This window comes from Pieris rapae, chromosome 12 (genome assembly GCF_905147795.1).
Source record: "Pieris rapae chromosome 12, ilPieRapa1.1, whole genome shotgun sequence".
NCBI lineage: Eukaryota > Metazoa > Arthropoda > Insecta > Lepidoptera > Pieridae > Pieris > Pieris rapae.
The window spans coordinates 9,329,596-9,350,488 of NC_059520.1; the positions used below are offsets into that span (position 1 = coordinate 9,329,596).

Below are 20,893 nucleotides of genomic sequence, written 5' to 3' on the forward strand. Positions count from 1 at the left end.
TGTAATAATCATAATTTAAATGTAAATATATCAATACAACCCCATGCTTAATTTGTAATTTGATTTTAAAAACTCTAATATTTAGTTCACACCAATATTTTAGCTTACGTAAATCGTGCGGTTTATTGTTTGATTAATTTAAACTTTATAATTCATATTAATTATACTCACGGCAAATCCCAGATTACCTATGCGTTGATAATATATTAGTAAGTTACGATACATTTTTTTTTCTTTATAAAGCCCTAGATTTTATATTATTTAGTTCAAAATAAAACGTTTGCTTAGCGCATAACGTAAAGCGCCAATGGTTTTTCGAGAGATGTAGAGATTAAGCGAAGCTCAGTCCGCAATCCGCGCCGAACCGTCGTGCGCGATAGTTGTGTCGCGCCGTTTGTCGTATCGTGCGCTTGATTATGTGCGTGTTTCTGTGACATGTGCTCTGTTGATTGAGTGACGCCCTGGAGGGCTGATTTGTGCTTATTGTATTCGGAATTCTTTTATTTGGTAAGTCTGGGCTTTAGCATTGTCGGTTAGCCACATAAAGGGCTTCGCTACTAATTTTAATTGCTGTTTAATTGATAGTTCCTTTACTGACCTTGTAGTGACTACTTAAAGTAAATTAAGGACTTTCTTAAAACCCTTATGCGGAAGACGGGTGTTATAAGTTTGAAGTTAAATATATATAATTATGTTTGTCTGTTTGCTTAATGACTTGAAATAGCGTATTGATTATTTGACTTTGTTGACAAAGTTATATATATTCTAATTATTTTTCATAAGATTACTTTTGGGTCATTTAAAAATGAAATTGTACATTGCAATTTATTAATTGAAACATTTTGGTTTTTTTAAACTTTGTATTGTTCTGGATAGCGACTTTGGGCATAGTTATGATAATATGTATTGCATACTATGACGACACCTAAGAAACTGCAAGCATGAATCACAAAAATCCGCTTCAACATAAGGTATTTTATAAAGGTCTTCTGAGTCATTGAACTACTTTCTTGATCCAATCACTTAGGTTTTTGGACTACTTAATATTAGCTTTATAAAGCGTCTGTAAAGCTCATGAATATGAATACTGAGTATTAAGCGCTGTATTTTTGTTTTAAATTGAGGTATGCGGGGAAGGTTTTTCTTTTTTTCACATAGGTTCGCACATTGAAACTTTAGATTTATATGCCTAAATATTATGATATATGAACTGTACTGTCGTAGTTGGTAACAGCAGAACGCATAGCGTTGTGGACTCGAAGTCCAGCCAAATATTGTGTCTAGTTGTTAGAGGGATAACTTTTCTACACTAATATTATAAAGAGGAAAATTTTGTTTGTTTGTTTTTAATGAATAGGCTCATAAACTACTGGACCGATTTTAAAAATTCTTTCACCATTCAAAAGCTACATTATCCACGAGTAATATAGGCTATATTTAATTTTGAACAAAAATAGGGTTCCGTAAGATATAAGGGTTTTTCGAACACAAGGTGTAAAAAATCAACCAAAAAAGTTACTTATTTTGCGTACCCTGCCTAAACTATTAAAGATAGAACTATAAAATGTTCTAAGTAATTGTAGATCTTATAAATATCTACAAAAAAGTCCGCGACACACTATACCTATATATGTCAAGTGAGGCACAATAACCATAAATGATATACATGGCAAAAGGACGTTTGCCAGGTCAGCTAAGTAGTATGTTATAAAGTAATACATAATAGCAAACTGTTTTATTGTTACATCTGCGATACTCTATGTAGTACGAAATACCTTTCTGTACTTTGAAATAGAAGTTTTGTTGTCTGACGTGTGCTTGGGGTACCCCTTATGTACGCACTACATCCCAAAGAGGCAAGAGCCCCTTCGAGAAGCGTGTGTGGGCTAAAGATCTTTTTATTTTGATCGTAATGATACTAAAGAACAAGTTCCGTTATGTTTATATAATGTGGTATAACAACAATGTTTTGTCCTTGCGTTATTTGCTAGTATTCAACTAGCATGTAAAACAATCATCGCGGTGATTCATGCAATTTGTGTGCTTCGAAACGTGTAATTCTAAAAAGAGTTGCTATACTAAAAATAGTACTTATCTATGGTAGCTTATACACGAATCTGATTTCAATGTTTTACATATTATATGTTTAACATGTAAGACAGTTGATAAAATAGATTTACAAAATAAAACACAGTATGTGATCTCTTATAACTTAATGCTATTCGATGGCTTTAATAATATGTTTAATATTAATGTCTTCTACTTCCATTTACTCACTCCACTGGTTCTCCTACCTATTTTAGCCTATGAAATGAGAAACTATCAGCGCTCCCTGTTCTCCACCACCTCCCGCAAATTGCTGGTTTTCAGCTGAATTACTGTTTCCATTTAAATTCACTAAATGCTAAAATATGAAGGCCTGGACCTAACAATGTATAGCTTCATATTACCATGTTGAAAACAAGGCCAAAGGAGTTTTTAATTCAAGTATTTATAGATCCACGTGACATTGGGGTTTAAAAAGGCCGTGAATAATATTTAACTGTTAGTTACTAGATAACTGAAAGTGTAATAAAATCGAAATGTATCAATCAATAATATTTAGTATTTATTTTGCACGATTTATGACTCTCATGTATCTCAAAAACGCGATATATTTGTTAACACTTCCTAGCATACGGTAATATAATACAATTGATATAATTAAATGGGCCACTGGCGGCCTTATCGCTTTCGAGCGATCTCTTCCAGGCAACCACAGTGAGAAAAAAATTAAATTAGATGGGGTAAGCAAGATGTGCAAAAATACATAAGACATATAGTTGAGAAAAAACTAATGGAACAAAACAAAGCCATTACAAATATGTAAATATTGATCAGGACAATATTAAAAAAGGCCACGATAAATTTCTTTTATTAATATAACTTTTTCAAATTTAAAGAAAACACTTTTTTAACATACTTAATTATAAGTTTATAATAATACATAGCTTCAATCCCGTAAACTCAAAGATTATAAGACTATTAGGCCCTACCGTACCTCCTTGGGCAACCACATTGGTAGTTGAGACGACTCTGAATCTCACTCAAAGTTAATTCATACAATTACTTGAACTTTTGTTTTATCGTAAAATTGGAATTCACTTGTTTCAATTCGACGAAGAATCATTGTTCTTCAACGTCATGCCGCCTTGGTAATTGAAATTATTTTATAGCTACAGTTTAACGTGTTTTTCAATTAGAATTTCATTATGGAACAAGCAGTTGTTAAAAGCCTAGTTTCAACCGACAAAAACGATTTTTTTTTGTAAATGACATATATGGTAGCACATATAGACGCTGGCCTATACTAGGGTCATCTCTGTGTCTCCAGATTCCGCTTTAAATATTTGTCAATGATGATCGAGTCTCTCGAGTAGCACATGGGTTCATAAACGTCTAGAAATTTATCGGAAACTAAATCATATCGAAATATTCCACTAGTCATAGTCCAAAAAATCTGTTGGGTTTTTGAGATATCTAACACGCATTTTTGCACGAAACATGCATAATAATGAGGTGACAAAAATATTAATACAATATGCATTCAACATTATTTTGGAACAACATTATGGTGACGTGAACAGCGTTTCGTGATCGTAATTCGAAATAAACAGATAATCGCATTAAATGCGTGATGAATCATTTTAATTTTAAATTCAGAATAATTAATTATTCTGAAACGATCTGCTATTAATCTCGTGTGTTGGATACTTTGTTACGCGTCATTAAGTCGAAGGAACTCGGAAAACTGCCCGATTTCTAATAAATTTCGAACCAACAATCCGAGGCTTTATACGATGACGTCACACTAAAACGCGCTTATCATCACTAGTACCTCTTCCCGACAAAAAAGGCCCTTAGGAACCCCCGACTCCGACGACACCTTTGACTTGCCAACAGGTAGCAAATGTAAATTAAAAATCAATTTATCATTTATCTGTTGAGTGTTGACGTTTATATGTGTGGATATGGTGTAATGATTGCAGTTCCTTACAAACGTTGTGTAAACTGGCGAAGAGTTTATTGCCAGTACTTCTCTTCCGTTATACGCCCTTGATTTGTGAACTCAAATGATAACGGGTCAAGGAAAAATTAGAAGCATTTTATATATATATATATCTCTTTGACATTCATAAGTGTACATTGTGTTACCTATATGAATAATGGTTTTTTTGAGTTTTGGTCAACATGGAGGTATATACTCAGTACCAATAAACATTAGTGTAAACGCGGCTGCCAGTGTCGGTTTTGCGTCAGATAACATTGTTAATAACTGATTAATACCATAAAAGCAATGAATTAAATACAGGCAGTTATAGCTCTTGTGTAGAATGTCACATGATTGTTGGCGTACATTGCTCTATTTTCTCTTATGGGAAAACAATTGTTTTTCAATACAGTTATTCAGAAAATTGCAGGCTTTGTTCTTACATTTGAAGTCATTACTTACAAGTGAAAATTAATTTACAAATTATCGAATAAAAAGTTCAAGGTTCAACTTACGAAACATCTGTCGTTTGACTGTGATTGGACAGCATCTCTAGTCCAATCACAGACAAGCGATCCGTCTTTCGACCAATCATAAATCGCCACCATTAGATCTTTACATGTTTTTATTATTATCATAATTATATTTTCGTTTGCATTTTAAATTAAAAATATGTTTTTATTACAATATATTGAAAACTTTATGGTTATGATAACGATATGTTTATTTAGGATTAGAACCGACATTCCAGAGTTATCAAACAACCGCCCCTTATTACGTTGATTGGCATTTTGACACCCACTACATTGATAAAAATGCCAGCAGCAGCTTCAACGTGCAACTCTCATTACTGAGGTTGGAACACCAGCTGTGCACCAATGTACTTTCTACTGTCTAAGTGCGCATTTCACATGAACTCTTAGGGTAAAGGAAAATCGTTTGGAGATACAACAATATCTTCAAAGGAGGATTTTAAATATTCAACATATTTTGTATGCATTTTTACTCAGATAGCAGTCTAGCAGTGAGAATTTCATATGAAATTCCTTTGTTATGTATGACTTAGGGTCCTTCAAGAAAAGAGCGTACCAATTCTTAAGAGGCCGGCAACGCACTCGCGAGCCCTCTGGCATTGAGTGTCCATGGGCGGGCGGTATCACTTAACATCAGGTGAGCCTCCTGCCCGTTTGCCCCCTGTTCTATTAAAAAAATACATATTTTTGGTTCGGTTCAATATCGCGTTTTACCGCTCAATATTGTATCGAGAGTTGAAACTTCTAAGTTTGACACAAGGTGTCGAAAGAGCCACACAGGGCGTGTGACTCGGGTGCATTGTGTCAAATTTCTCACAAAAATGCAATGTGTAGCAGAAATGGCGAGTGCTTTTGCACAAGAGGTTCGTTCACATTAATTATAATGAACAATAAAAGTCTGTTTAATTCTCAATTATTACAAAAGTATATTTTTCTCCAAATTCTAATGTTGCTTCCGTCAGTTCATGGGTTTTCTGGACTGTGTTCGTCTCTTGCCTGTACATACACATTATCGCCACAGCTGAGTGCCCGATGGAGTCGAACGTCAAGGTCAAGTAGAAACCTGAACTGACTGGTTGTTGCTAACCAGATTCCCTGTCTTCCCTGAACAACCTCCAATTATACAAATGCGATCCTAAACATGGTTGTCTATGGGCTGCGATGACTGCCCATTCTGGGCGTCCTGCAGTCTCATTTGCCCCCCTATTATATAAAAAAAGTAAATAATTACTGTTGACGTAATGACCAATAAGAAAATCCCCCTCCCCCTGTAATGCTTACGTAAAACTTGAACGGCCGCTTTCAGAAGACATATTTGTGTAACTTGCATAAATAATTCATTACGAAGTCTTAAGTAACGGTGATGATGTTCATTGGCGTCAAAATTCCCGGAAAATCTCTAGTCGTCATTCATGATTCATGCGGTCAAGATCAATATTGGCAGTACTTAATCACACTATTAATTTTCCATTGAACTTAATAATATACGGTTTCATTCATTACAATATAATAGGTAATAGGGGTATTTATAATATTCTTATCCGTCATAGATTAAAAAAGGTAGGCATTGCACCTTTAATGCTGGCAGCATTTGGCAGCACCTTTCCACCATTGGATTGCGATACTTATCCGTTGAGCGATGACAGAACGCCATCACCACTAGTTCTGGGGTCACCGGTACCATCTACCAGTCGCCATCTTCATTCTGTAATTATCACCTGTGCACATGAACCCTACCATTGTTTGTACTTTACCATAGTATTGATATAATTATAGTGTAAATTAGATATTTTTTTATTAGCTTTGCGTATAACTAAAAATGAATCGCAATATATGTTACCGCACAACTCGACAACTGGACCAATTCGAACCTAACTCTTTTTAGGTCTGAGGCTCAGATTTTTGTATTTGTTTCGTGATCATTTGTCAATCTAATAGAATAGATCAGCCTCCTGCTGTTGACAGAAGCCGTCGACTTCCGAGCGAATGTTAAATGCGCACATAGAAAGAAAGTCCATTGGTGCACAGCCGGGAATCGAACCTATGACTTAAGGGATTAGGGTAGCACGATGAAGATAACACGGCTCACGGCATTTATAGGACAAGAAATTTCAATCAACAAAAAGTGTTGCAAACAAAACCAAGGCTTGTCCTATAACGGCCCATTGACCTTCCGAAACCGTTGATTAGCGGGTAATTAAAGGAAATTAACAAAAACAACGTGAAAGTACGATTTAGAAATCGGTTTCACGCCTCACGCGATGTCGCGTGCGCATCTTTTCTTTATTTGGGGTTTACTATTATTTTTTCTCATTACAGTATCCTACAGGGAAAGAAGGATCACTGTCAAGAAAAAAATATTTGAGATAACAAAAAACATATTTTCTCCTTAAATCAATGTATTAAATTACTTATAAAAGAGATAAATGTCACTCGATTCTTTCAACTACCTAATAGTTTTTATCTGTTGTAGACTCTTTTAGGATTTTTTTGATTAGGATTAGGATTCTGACATCGTGAACAATCAGCGGGAAAACACGGTTTTGGCGGTAAAAATCTACAATGTAGCATATAAAGATACACAGATCAGACTACTGTCACCTGTCACACAAATGTCAAAAAATCAGTGATCCATAGTATTGTCATTGTATTTGTCTGTTATTTTTACATATGTATAAAGGTTGTTTAAGTTATATTAATAACTTTGAAAACGTTTCAATAGCAGTTTGATCCAAAACCCGTATTTAACTAAGATAACTAACCAAACATAACTGGGTTAAATTTAACCCGTTCGTATTTGAACTGATATGCTTGATAAGGGCTATTTGCATGGCATTAATATTTAAATCTAAATTCATAACTACAGCTAGGAAATGCTGCCAAAGTTAAAGGTACTCTGCCTCATAGACCAAACTTTTGAAATGTAAAGTCGTGCAACTCGCTCATTCCTGAGGTCGTACGTTCGATCCCCGGCTGTGACTAAAAGACTTTTTTATGTGCAAATTTAAAACCGGCTTGCCTTAGACCCAAAAAGTCGAAATCTGAAGCCAAGATCTAAAGAGGTCGTGTTTGATTAAACTATTTTTTTACATAAAAATTCTGAGCTGTGTTATTGTGTAAGATTTTTGTGTTTCCACAGCCTATTATTATGTCGTAATAACCCATCATATTTTGAAGTCGTTGTCAATTTAAATAATCAAGGCGAAAAACGTGTTTGCAATTTGCACATTTGCAGTCTGTGTTGAAATTTACGCTAACAATCCATAAATTGTAGAAATTCCCGCCAGTATTACCGGTATTTCGACCAAGGCTTTACTTATAAAGAAACTTCAACGACCGTTAAAAAGAAGAATGACCGAAAACCAATCCCTCCTAGTGGCTTCTGTTATGGGGTTACTCTGCACCTTCTACTGAGATGCATCTTGATCATCATGCATCTTCTTCTATCACGGAGAGTGTTCAGCTGAGTTTCATCATCGTCGTTCTACTACTGAGTGTTTGTATGCAGTTTGTGCCGCGCCATCACGTGGAACCAGCTGCCCACTGAAGTATTTCCGAACCAATTTAGTTCCTTAAGGAAAAGTTCATTTGCGGCGGCATAACTTACATCTGATGATCTTATCTGAACTGTTCTGAACACGAGACCCTATAACTTTATTAAGTAACGTTATCAAGACAGCTTGAACACTTTTTTTTAAGTGAGTTGCCGGCTGTGTAGAAGCCTTGAGTATTTTCACTTAAAAATTGATAAATACATAGAAATTTCGTTTGTATTTTTTTAGATGGTAAACTCTGGAGTCACCGGCAATATCTACTTAAATATTTAATTAGCGACTGTCCACTTGAACTACACTGAGTCTCTACTCCAAAGAGAAAAAAATGGGTCTTGAATGAAAGACTTGAATATTTAGGTAGTCTTTTATTTTTCGCCAGCGGTTGATTAAGAAAATTGTAAATACTGTATATGTTTGAAATATAAAATATCTAGGCACATGTCGAGATGTTGAATACAGGCGTGATTGTTGATAGTTTAATTCGTAAGATTGCTTGAAGCCGGTAGCATGGCGCCGACGACTGTTTCAATTGCCAACAGCTGCCGGCATTACTCATCCTTAAGTAATCATCTTTATAGATGTATAAATCTATATAAGACTAGTACATATACTATTAACAATTGTCTTATTTATGCAAGTGTCTAAATCCTTTAAAGTATTCTTCCGCGTTAAATTGTAATCTTCTATCTTTTCAATCACAACACCTGGCGTTCTAAAACTCACCGGTTTTTAAGGCCCCCGCCCCGCTGCTCTTTGTGGAACTATCTGCTGCTGCTCTGAAGGCCTCTTCAAAGAGCAGGCCTTAAAGGTCATTTTGACTCCCCCAAGTCCCGGCGTTGTAGGTGTCCATGGGTTACATGGTGTCCATTACTTTATTCAAAGAGCTGGACTCAGCTACAGAACGGAGGAGGCTCCAAAAGAAATATTTTTTTAGTTTAATAGTACTAATGTCTATTGGATATAATTGTATCATGAAATACATTGATCAAAGTTTAAATATTAAAAAAGAAATCTAAAATGGTTCCAAAATATTTAACGTCCGATATTAAAATTGGGAATGTTTACGAACGTAGTAAATAATCTATGTTTTATCTATTCTCTATGGTTTATCAGCGAACCCACAGGCTATAAATCTTTATCAGCTCGTGGTTTTGTAATTTATGGTTTATCTATGACTTTAAATAGAACTTTAGGCGCGATCATTGACATTTATGAGTTAAATTTTAACTGATGTTAACTTTTATATGAGTTGCTATTTCGATAGGGGGCCGTTCAAATGTTACGTAAACAATATAGGCATAGGGGTCTAGATTTTCTTATTTTTGATGAGATGGGGGTAGAGGGATCTAGATGTCAGGGCAATGCATACTTTTACTGACATGTTGGGATAATTTACTATCGTAAATTCTGCTTTCTATTCAAAAATATATTAGAATCTCTTATTTCGAAAATATCGATTTCCTCAAAAAGATGTAGGTACTTGATAAAAACATTATTTTATTGTTATCCAACACACACATATACAATATTTAGAATATCTTAACCTTCATAGCATAGAATATTAAAAATAATTAAATAGGTACTACACTTTGTATACCACTGGCTCTATAGGTATACTACTGGTACACCTTGTTTATAGAGTTTGGTCTCTGTTGTAGTACTACGCCATTGCCTCGCTGTATTACGATACTTATTAGTAGTTGAGCGATGGAAGTACCAGCTCTGGGGTCACCGGTTCAATGTACCACCAACTTAAATATTTTAATCAGCGCCTATGCACTTGCCCAAGATCTACTCCAAAGAGAACAAAATTAAAGTAGAAATACTCTTATATTTGAGCCGTTTATTATTATTATTATTATATACCTATAACAATTGCAATAATCTTGAGCTAAAAGAATCAGGGTCCAGGCTACGGTTAACTTTATTAATATTAATACATATATAATCTTATTGGATTAGTAAGTAGATTGATAGAGTCGGTAAATCTTACCGTAATAAAGGATTTCTTCAGATTTTATTTCTATCTGCAAACGCAATAACGGATGCAAATCGCTGAACGAAAAACGAGCAGTCATTGTTCATTTATCAAAGATCAAATGTTCCGCTCTGAATAATCATCTTAAACTTGCTCTTAATTCTACAGTTATTATATTAGATTTATTTGTAAATCTTTTAACGTATAATGGAACGTACTTGCAAGCTTTCTGCTATAGTGAGTGTCCATGGGCGTTATCACTTAACAGGTGAGCCTTATGCTTTCTATAAAATTAAAGTATATATGTTCATTGGATTAATTTAGTAGGTAACATAATCTTCGAACTAAAAATATGGAACATTTTGCTACCAAACCTAGAAAGGTGTTTAATAAAACTATTTTTTTTTTCTATTTTTCTCTCCAAAAACTAGTCTCTCTCCTTACTCAGAGTTTAAGGAATATAAAAAAAATACTGGCATTGGCCCACATATTTCGCCATTCATTTATATTTATATAGATATTATTCATTACTATTAAATTTATTTTTTTATGTAACAAGAGCACCTACACTCACACATTGCCTGAAGCTCGCAAGTGCGTAGCCAGCCTTTCAAGAATCGGTACGCTCTTACCTTGAAGGACCCTAAGTCGAATTAGTTACGCTAATTGTTTTTTTAACAAATAGGTAATTTAATAAATTAAAAACCAGTAATCTATTTTTACAGTTACATTTAGGACTAATTAAATAAATAAATAATAAATAAAAATTACTTTATTTATTACTTTATATTGAAGTTTAACTGTGCACACAAGACGAAGCAATGATATAGCATCTATCAAAGACAATAAGACAGAAATAGTGAGGCACTCTATAAAACTCATATAGCAATTAAATAAAAAAGACAGAAACCGTGGGAAGCGTACAAGGACTTGGTTAATTGGCTAATTGAAGCTCGACTAACTCGATCGCCTCGCTGATATGTGCAGTATTTCCACAACAATTTTTATTCTATGAGAAATCTTACGATTCCCATTGATTGTAATGACACTGAAATAGATTTTTGAAAAGAATCAGTAGGTAAAAACTCTGTAGGTCTGAGCCTCATATTTCTGATTCATGATCATAATCTAATAGGCAAGGTCATTAGACTCCAGTGCCTGACTTTTCGACTTTTTCATCAAGATATGTCGGATTCTTGACGATAATTTTCTTCACCATTCGAGCGAATGTTAAATGCGCTCATAGAGAGAAAATCCATTGGTGCCCAGCCGGTCTCAATACCAGAGAGGTCGCGAGTGCGTTTCCCGCCTTTTAGGAACTATTAATATTGTTAAATAATTGTGTTTATGGAATAAAAACTTGGTACGTCACCGGAAAGATGATTGAAGCAATCACAGGCAAAATAAAGTAATTTACTTGGTAATTGACTATTATTATTTGCAACCTGCGTGACATTAACGATAATTTGTCGTGAAACATGTTATAGTACATAATGACCTTATATAATACATAGGTACATAGACTTGACATATCTATCACGCAATATCTCATGGATTACGTAACGAGTGACAATATTAAATATGAAAAGTTCGCTCTAGATTCTAGAACGAAGACGAGTTAGAAGACGCGGAGTAAATAGGAGAATATGTCTATCTTCTCCTTCTTAGAATGCGAGGATGACTTCGGACCCCTCTAACAAGGTCTTGTAACAGGAGTTAATTTTAATGGGCTTTGCTAACCCAGTCTCTGAATAGCAGAGATTCTGGTCGTCTTATCCCTGCAACGCAATATTTAAAAAAAAAGTGCGTGCGTACAAAGAACACAATATGTCAGTGGTGACACTTCTTTGTAAATGAATTATTACTAAGGTAAAAGCCCCAACAGATGATCATGTACCAGTATATATTCACTTAATGTATTTGTATATCTCTTCCCACTGTTTACACCCTATGTACGTACTAATGATAATATAAATTTAACAAATTGCGATTACTGCACAAGCCGTTATGCGACAGAATTGCCATCTAAAGTTTTAACATATATGTAACTACTAAACGAATACATGAACCAATAGCATATATTTTTTCTTGATCTCCCTTTCTCACTCTCTCTCGAATCGCTCCATCCCTTTTCTTCGACAAAAGCGCTGCATATACATATATTCCTGACTTTCCGTAAAATTTTACCCTAATGCGCCTTAAGAAGTTTCACTTCAAAAAGAACTAAATAGTACAAAAATATATTATAGCATATATAAGATTATGGCTAAAATATTACTTACTTAGTTTTGTTACTTAATTATTAGTTTTGGTAAACGGTATTTTTTTAGAAATTCAATTTTTTTAGTCTTAAAGCTGTCAGTGCAATGTCGCGTAATGACAAAAATGAAAGTTGAACAATGACAAGAATTATCTATACATATTTCATATGTGAAAGTAACATTATATTGTATCACGATACTAATAACACATATAAAGAATAACCTTTATATGTTTTTAGAAAAATGTATAACTGTCATCAATAATTATGCCCAACACCTTAAGTAACGAAAAAAAAAATTTGCTTCCAGAGATTACTTAATTGTAAAAACTAGTAAGACGAGAAGGAATAAACCACTCCATTGATTTACTTCTTCAATATAAAACCAGGCCCATACGTTTTTAAAGAATCTCGCTATTGGGGATTGACAGATTAGCTCGGACTGTTTTGATGAGTGTAGCTCGGCTGTAATGGGTCCCCGTGCGCATGTATGTACATTGTCTTCACATATAATTTAACTAAGTAATGTATACAAATATTGAATTCTACATTCCACCAACATCACCTTAATGGTTGGAAATCTATAGTCCGTTTCACAAGACACTTTTGCGAACTGTGAAATCGACTCCCGGTGGGGGTCTTCCATGAGAGATGAGACCTCCAACTGTTCAAAATTCGAGCGTACTCTTACCTCGAAGTCCGGCAACGCACCCACTAAAAATGGGTGTCTATGGGCTGCGATGACTGCCCTTTTTGGGCGTCTATAGTCTCGTTTCCCTATTATATAAAATAAATCCTATTTCAAAAGAGTAAGTGTGCCATTTTAGGTGGTCTAATTTTTTTATATGGCCCTTCAACATCCCACTTCGGATATTCGACGTCAATTCATAAACAACAGAATAGATTAGCAACAAGATTTAAAAATCTGTTTATTTCATTCAATTAGGAAAAAAAAACTATAGGATTTAATTTAAGAATTACATATTGCAATAACAAATAAAATTCTATAAATCGAAAGTGTTCTTATATCTAGCATTGTTACTTTCATTACCTTTTGTGAAATACTAGTTCAATACAATACAGGCTAAACGGGATTCCTAATAAAAACGTCGTGAGAAAAGGACTCGTACAATCAGTGCACGTAAAAACACAACCAAGCAATGTGTTGATTTCTCACCGTAATGAATTCGTATTATTCCTTTTTTGTGTATCTAAGATTTAGAGATAGACAGACCTACAATCCTTTTATGGATGTCAGATTAAGTCTGTTTTATTTATCATTTTTCTTCTTGGGTTGTTGATATGCTTACATTTTCTCTTCAATGCAAGTGTTAATTGTTGTAGCTCCTTACAAACATTGTGTCAAACAAAAAACTTATCTATTAAAGAGTGGTGGAGAGTTTTCCAATTCTCTTCCGTTCTACATGATTTGGGAACTGGCAGTATATGTAAAATTATAAGCATTTAATATGCGTCTTTATTAACGTTTATAAGTGAACGTTGTGTTAACTAAATTAATAAATGATTTTGATTTGATTTGAATTGTAATGAATTTCGGCATTTATACGTCCGAGTGCACTAACTACTCAATTACTATGTTGGATCAGAATATTGTAAATAAACTTAAACTATAATATTATTAAGACAGATTATTATAATTTCCGAAATGAGAAATTTATCACCTCGACGTCCGCCGTTCCGCAACTGCGCGTTTTCCAAGGCATTTTTAGCCGCGCACCACCACATTGTGCAACCAGCTGCCCACGTATTTCCGAACCAATTCGACTTAGGGTCCTTCAAGAAAAGAGCGTACCAATTCTTAAAAGGCCGGCAACGCACTCCCGAGCCCATTAGCATTGAGAGTGTCCATGGGCGGCGGTATCACTTAACATCAGGTGAGCCCTGCCCGTTTGCCCCCTGTTCTATAAAAAAAAACCTTTACCGGAACGTTAAGTTAAATAAATTGTTTAAACATTAAATAAAACTGACACAACCCTTCAAGGCCTTCGAGTTCATTCTCTTCTTGGTATTGCTAATTCATAAATATTTTATCCCTGTACGCGAGGACAATAGCATTTTAAGCAGCAATGACCTTCTGTATATAACCATAAAGCTGATATTCCCCTGGCAAACATTGTTTTACCAATGCGAGATCGTTTAACACGAGATACGAATAATAATCTTTCATAATCTGTGAAACAATGGGCTTATTATCTGTGTTAAATGAAGATGATCGATGTCTACAGAGATCTTACTTCTCTGTACTCTATGGTTTTAATGAGGTAAGGTATTGTGCAGTTTATTTACAAAGAAATATGGCCAAATCTTTGTTGAATTCGTACTCTCTACAGTGAATTTGTATAATGTCTGGAATAATGATCTACTGCACCAAGAATAAAATACATATTTTAAATTTGAATAATGATGTGTTCTACGATATATTTAGACCTCGGTAAACGCTGTTGAGACCATTACATAAAATATATGTACACGTATACGTTAATACTTTAATTTTCTACAAATATGATAATAATATCCTTTTCTTCAGGTAATATTACACTTTAAAAACATTTATATTGCTATCTCATTCCTTTTGTGTGCCCTTATTCGGAAAAAGCGGTCTCCAAATCCCGCCATTCCTGTCTGTACTGTGCCACTCTTTGCTATGTACCTTCTTGCTGTTGGTCTATTCACCTTCTAAATTGTCTTCTTTTTTATTGCACTTTCGGCACCAGTTATGTGCTTTCTAGCTCTTCTTTTCTATTTCTGATTTTCTTATTGATGTAATATTTATTTTATCATAATATATATCTTTAACGCCGCGTTCTCCATTCTCTAGATAATCATTCGAATTTCACTTTTATATGTCAGTGTTTCGAATGATGATTTATAAGTAGAAAATGGAGTATTGGTCGTGCATGACGGTGTTAATATTCAGATAAATACCGCGCAACCAACAGAGCGTGCACCTCTCATTACGTTCAGGAATTTTGTTTTTATTTTTTTTAGAGAATTTTTAATCTATAATCTCTTTTCAAATAGTATCTAATACATCATCCTACAGCCACAGAAAATATACATCAGTTCATCGCTCCCATTGTACCAACTTAGTAATCTGTGTTACTTTGACATCTGTCATTCCATTTTACACATGCAATAATTAGTGATTGTTAAATAACGTTAATAATAGGTTACAAGAAGTATTTCCTATTTTATTCGTAGTTTTATATATATATATATATATTTATATACGATTATATCTAAACAAATATTGTATTCATTTATTAAATACATCAGTATTTAATTTAAACAAAATTGCCCTTAGCTGACAAATAGATTTTGCCATAGATAATGATAGTAGGATGACAACAGTACACGCACGTCCACAGTCTCACAGCACGTGATCAGAATTCAAAAGATAATTTATCTGTGACTGGTCTATGTCCTTTCGATAGTACTTTCTATCCTTTTATGAATGTAACTTTCAGATTAACTTACAGATTTCTGAATGGGTTTCATGATCATTTGTCAATCTGATAGGATTAGCTTCTCGTGCTTGACACTCGTAGTCAACTTTTTGGGTCTAAGGCATGTCGGTTACTTCACGATATTTTCCTTCACAGATCAAACAGATGTTAATAGCGCATATAAAAAGTCCATTGGTGCTGAGCCGGATCGAACCTACGACCTCGAGAGTCGCACTATAAAGCCACTAGACCAACACTACTTCTGTTAAAGAAATACGATTTGACTATTTTATTTTCAAATTATTGGATGTGGGTGGACGATGCTAAAAATATTTTGATTCGAGATAGTTCTACTACAACCACGAAGAGTGTTAAGAGGTGTACCGATAATACCAGTTTCATCATCGGACGTCGAAGCAGAATACGAAATTCCACCCGCATCACATGAACATCCGACGTTCCACAAATAAGCGTTTGTAAGGCACTTTCTGCCGTCCACCATTACTATGTGGAACCAGCTGCCCACTAAAGTATTTCAGAACCAATGCGACATAAGGTTCTTCTAGAAAAGAGTGTACCAATTTTTAAAACCCTCTGGCATTGAGTGCGTCCATTTCTTTATTCCACAATATTTACATATTATTCGTGGATTAAAATTATTATTCAAGTCTCGTTTTGTTAGTAGCAGTTTTTTGCGTACTTTAGACACTTCCGTTGTACCGAGATATACCATTAGTTAAATTTGACCTCATTACTTTCATGTCATTTAGAAAAAGTGACCCGTTAGGCCATCGCATTGAGCTGGTAAAAAACTTAAGATTTTGCCATTATGGCCTAATTTGCCGGAACCTATACATTATCGGTAATGTTTATTTTTCTTGAATAAAGTTGTTTTTTAATTTGCTTAGTTGTTTTTGTGTTTTTACAGCATTTCACAAGATATATTATAAAAAATATTACAATTACTGTGAACATAAATTTTACATCAAAAAAACAATAAGAATTAAGCACTCGCAATTTTAGTTTTTACTATAAAAAACTATATATATATTTAAAACTATATTTAGCCGGTAAGACCGGTAAAGCTGGTATGCGCGCTCTCGCTTGCACTTCAAGCCTTAAATAGAACGCCTCAGAGCCAGGTAACGCCGCATGCGTCAAGAGCGAAATAACGCCACATGCGTCATGTTTTTTTCGTGCTGCACCGTCAAATTATAAGCCGTTGACGTCAAAAAAATCATAAATAGCATAGCATCCTATATTAAGCTGAAATTTAATCACTAGTGAAAGTCTTTTGATTGATACTGACGCTTTCAGTAATATGATATTAAAGATGTATGCGTTATGTGTGACCTAATAAAGGCGATACTTTATAAAGAGATATTTGTATATTACTCAATTACTACAGGCTCGTATTTATGTAAATGATTGCTTGTCAATTTTTTTATGTCTAGGCCGATATCTGAAACTGTTTCATTTGTCAATCAAATAGGCAAGTAGGTGACTCTGTGCTTCACACACCCCGTTTTGGGTCTTTAGGTTTTCCTTCACTGTTCGATGGAATGGTAAATGTGCACAGCCGGGGATCGAACATACGACCTCAGGGATTAGAGTCGCACGCCAACACAACTCTCAAGCAAAATTTTTGTATACTTACATGTTATGAAAGCATCCGTTTGTAAATCCTTGTCTTCCTTCCTAGTAGACTTTATTTAAGCATTGATCACTAATGATTTTCTACCTAAAACCCATAGACTAACTATTTTTAATAATTTAATAATAATAATTAAGCCACATTTGTTGCTTGATCTTTACAAAATATAGGTTTCCAAGAAACTTGAGCATTATCTTACAAACTTCACCAACTTCTTTAAGATCGTCTGCCCACGATGCTCCAAGAGGGCGACCTCTCTTTCTTTTCCCTGGTGGCTCTTCACCCTCTTTGTCCATCTGCAATTGTTCATGCTGGCGGTGTGCCCCATTATTTTTGACTATAAATCATATCCATCTGGTATTGGGAAGTTGATCGTAAGAAAATACCAGGATATTAACATCCTTTCGGATACTAGGAAATCACTATTATACAACAAGCTATGCAGTCGATTAAACAATTTGGGTCGCTTCTTACAATTGATTAATGTCTGCAATTGTGCACTGAATCATGTACCGCTAGTACTTATTGTCCTAGGGCCTGTTATTTCTACGAGTCGTTATTGTTAAATAATGGAAAAAACTGAAAAAATATTTTGACTCTCTAGTGAGAGTCAAAATATTTCTCTCTCATGATATTTATCTACCCTCTCTAATAGTATACCGAAGTTAATATCTATAGCAGAAATAAATATATAAAATTTAAATTTGTATTACAACTTAGTAAAATGCATATATCAAAACAAATATAAAATTTATTCATATAGGTAACATTATGTACACTTATGAACGTCAAAAAAAAAGAAATATACAATAAATGCTTCTAATTTTACATTTACTGCCAGTTCTCAAATCAATGGCGTAGAACGGATGAGAAGAACAGGCAAATGGCAATAAACTCTCTGCCACTCTTTTTAATCGCCAAGTTTTTTCTTGTTTGTTAAAAAGACTAAATCATTGGTACAGCCGATGCTGCAGAAACACACTTTACTAATTACTCTGGTTTAAGATTATTGAGTTGGTAACTACAACATTTCATATTACTTTCCATTAATTTAACATTTTACTGTTTCGTAAACATGTTCGGTCATTTACGATTTCCCGTCCGCAATCTTGATTGAATTAAGCGATTTTTAAATTCTTTAACGTATACAGGGTGTCTGGTGTTGGCCTAGTGGATTCGGCGTGTGACTCTCTTCCCTGAGGTCGTAGGTTCAGTCCCTGGCTGTGCATCTATGGATTTTTTATGAACGAAAACTCAAACTCAAAATTTTTTCATTGATATAGGTAAACAAGTACACTTATGAACGACAACAAAATTAAAGCATTTATCATTCGCTTGCGGTGAAGGAAACTAAAAAAACGACTGTGTCAGACACAGGAGGCTGTTCACCTACTTGTCTATCAAATTGACAAATGATCAAACAGATTCAATTATTGAATATTATAATTATTTATTATATTTTTATACAGAACGTAGAATAGTTAAGTTATATGCTACATTTATTTCAAGATAACTTACTTTGAAAATAGTTTCCTTCGGAAATCGAACCTATCTAAATCAAAGTAATAACTGTTACTATATCAACCGAAATTAAAGATAAATACTAACGGTTTTAAATAAAAACAATGAAATATATGTTTATTTATTTAATAACATTTCAAAGTGCCAAATACTAGCAACACTAAAATTCACTCTGTACGCAAGTTTTAATAATCTGTGGTTAGAATTATCCCACCCATTTCCTGTAAATACAATTGATATACGGTTTATGGTTTATTTGCAATCAATTTGCATTCCATTTCTGTGTTTGGAAACGCGTTGAGATTAATTTGACGTGTTCTGGCTTATGCTTTATATAGCTAAACGTGCAATCGAGGGAATGTTATTATCTATAGATAGAACTATATTTAATTCTATAATATTTCGTTAAAGGTACACCGTCACAGGAACTTTTAAATTGTTTTTTTATCTAGTATTTTCTTTCATTAACATAACTTTTACACATTTAAAGAAAATACTTTTTAACAAGCTGCGCATCTGCCTTTAACACCTTTTGTCTTTAGTCACCGTGACCACGCACGCTGTAAAGAACGTCGGAAAAATTTAGAATTATGTAAAATAATTATAAGTTTATATAGCTTCAATCCGTTAAAAAAGTGTTTCTTTAGTTCATTATAAGATATTATTCTAAATGAACAGTCTACAACATTTGTAGCTTGCAATAAATGTTAACATTTAAGCCAATCCAAATTAGGTCATACAAACAAACTCTTGGTTGTTTATATTACGGCATTTGTCCAAATAAATGTAGTCAAATATGGCACACAGCTGGCATATATGGAAACTAGGTATCTGCCTATTTTCAATGAATTTTTATAAATAATTTGTATCTTAGACTATCGCGTCATCGTTTGATACTCAAGTAAATTATTATTATTATTATTATTATTAAGAATTTCTTAATAAATTTATGCAATTTTAATTACTAATGAAATTACAGTAAAAAATTAATTAAACCAAAGCTCCTTATTCTATTTTTAAGGTCTTATTATTACAATGTACTTTTGGCAACTTCAATAAATCTTTACAGGTAATATGTTTAAAAGCCATAACAAATAAACGGTAAAAAATATATGAATCCGTCGATGTGAATCTTCTAACCTAAGACTATCTTCACAGCATCTTTGCACATGTTAATGACGTAGAACAAAGATACAACCAATTGTTCAGCAGATGCGACCGGATACGCCTTTGTTATTACCAACATTATATTTGTTTCAATTCAATTAACGTGAAATTGAAGGACGTGTGAGATCAGTTTCTAAAAAAATCCTTTATGACTCGCTAGTCGGTTATGAATTTGATTCATAAACAATAATTGTTTTGCTTTACTTAACGCAAAAAATTGCATCAAGCCATGAAGGTTTACGGGTCTTGTACAAACGAAGAAAAAGAATTAATTGATGTATAGTAATATTTAAGTTTTTTTCTTCTTATTATATGTAATATGTATTTTTATACTTCTTGTCTACCTTATGAAATTTAATACATTTTTGTCCCTTTATTCATAGTGGTTGCCTGGAAGAGATCGCTCGATAGCGATTAGGCCGCCAGTTGCCCTCCTTTTCATTTAACTATGTTCAATTTTATATTGTAATGTAACGAAGTGCTGATAAATTAAATAAAATAAATAATGAAAAAAATATTTTTCTTATTTAGCGACATCTATGTTTAAATAAATAATATTTAAACTTCGCGTTGCTATGCAGCGAGATACAATCAAGCCCTTCCTGGAATGGTCAGACCCTAATCAAACAATGGCGGGCGCACGTGCGCTAATATTGACTTTGAATATGAACTTAAAAGATACAAAAAATGCCAGCTACTAAATAAAAGTTCTTCGTACCTACGTAAAAT

The 20,893-nt window shown here is 33.9% G+C and overlaps 1 protein-coding gene across 1 annotated transcript in view; it reads left to right on the forward strand.

The window, feature by feature from the left end:
- Nucleotides 1-360: 360 nt before the first annotated feature.
- The window catches only part of LOC110997842, a 54,632-nt gene continuing 34,099 nt past the window's right edge, over nucleotides 361-20,893 (forward strand). The window contains exon 1 of the mRNA XM_022266189.2: nucleotides 361-507. The gene's annotated coding sequence lies outside the window, so the exon portion shown is untranslated. The remainder of the gene's footprint in view (nucleotides 508-20,893) is intronic.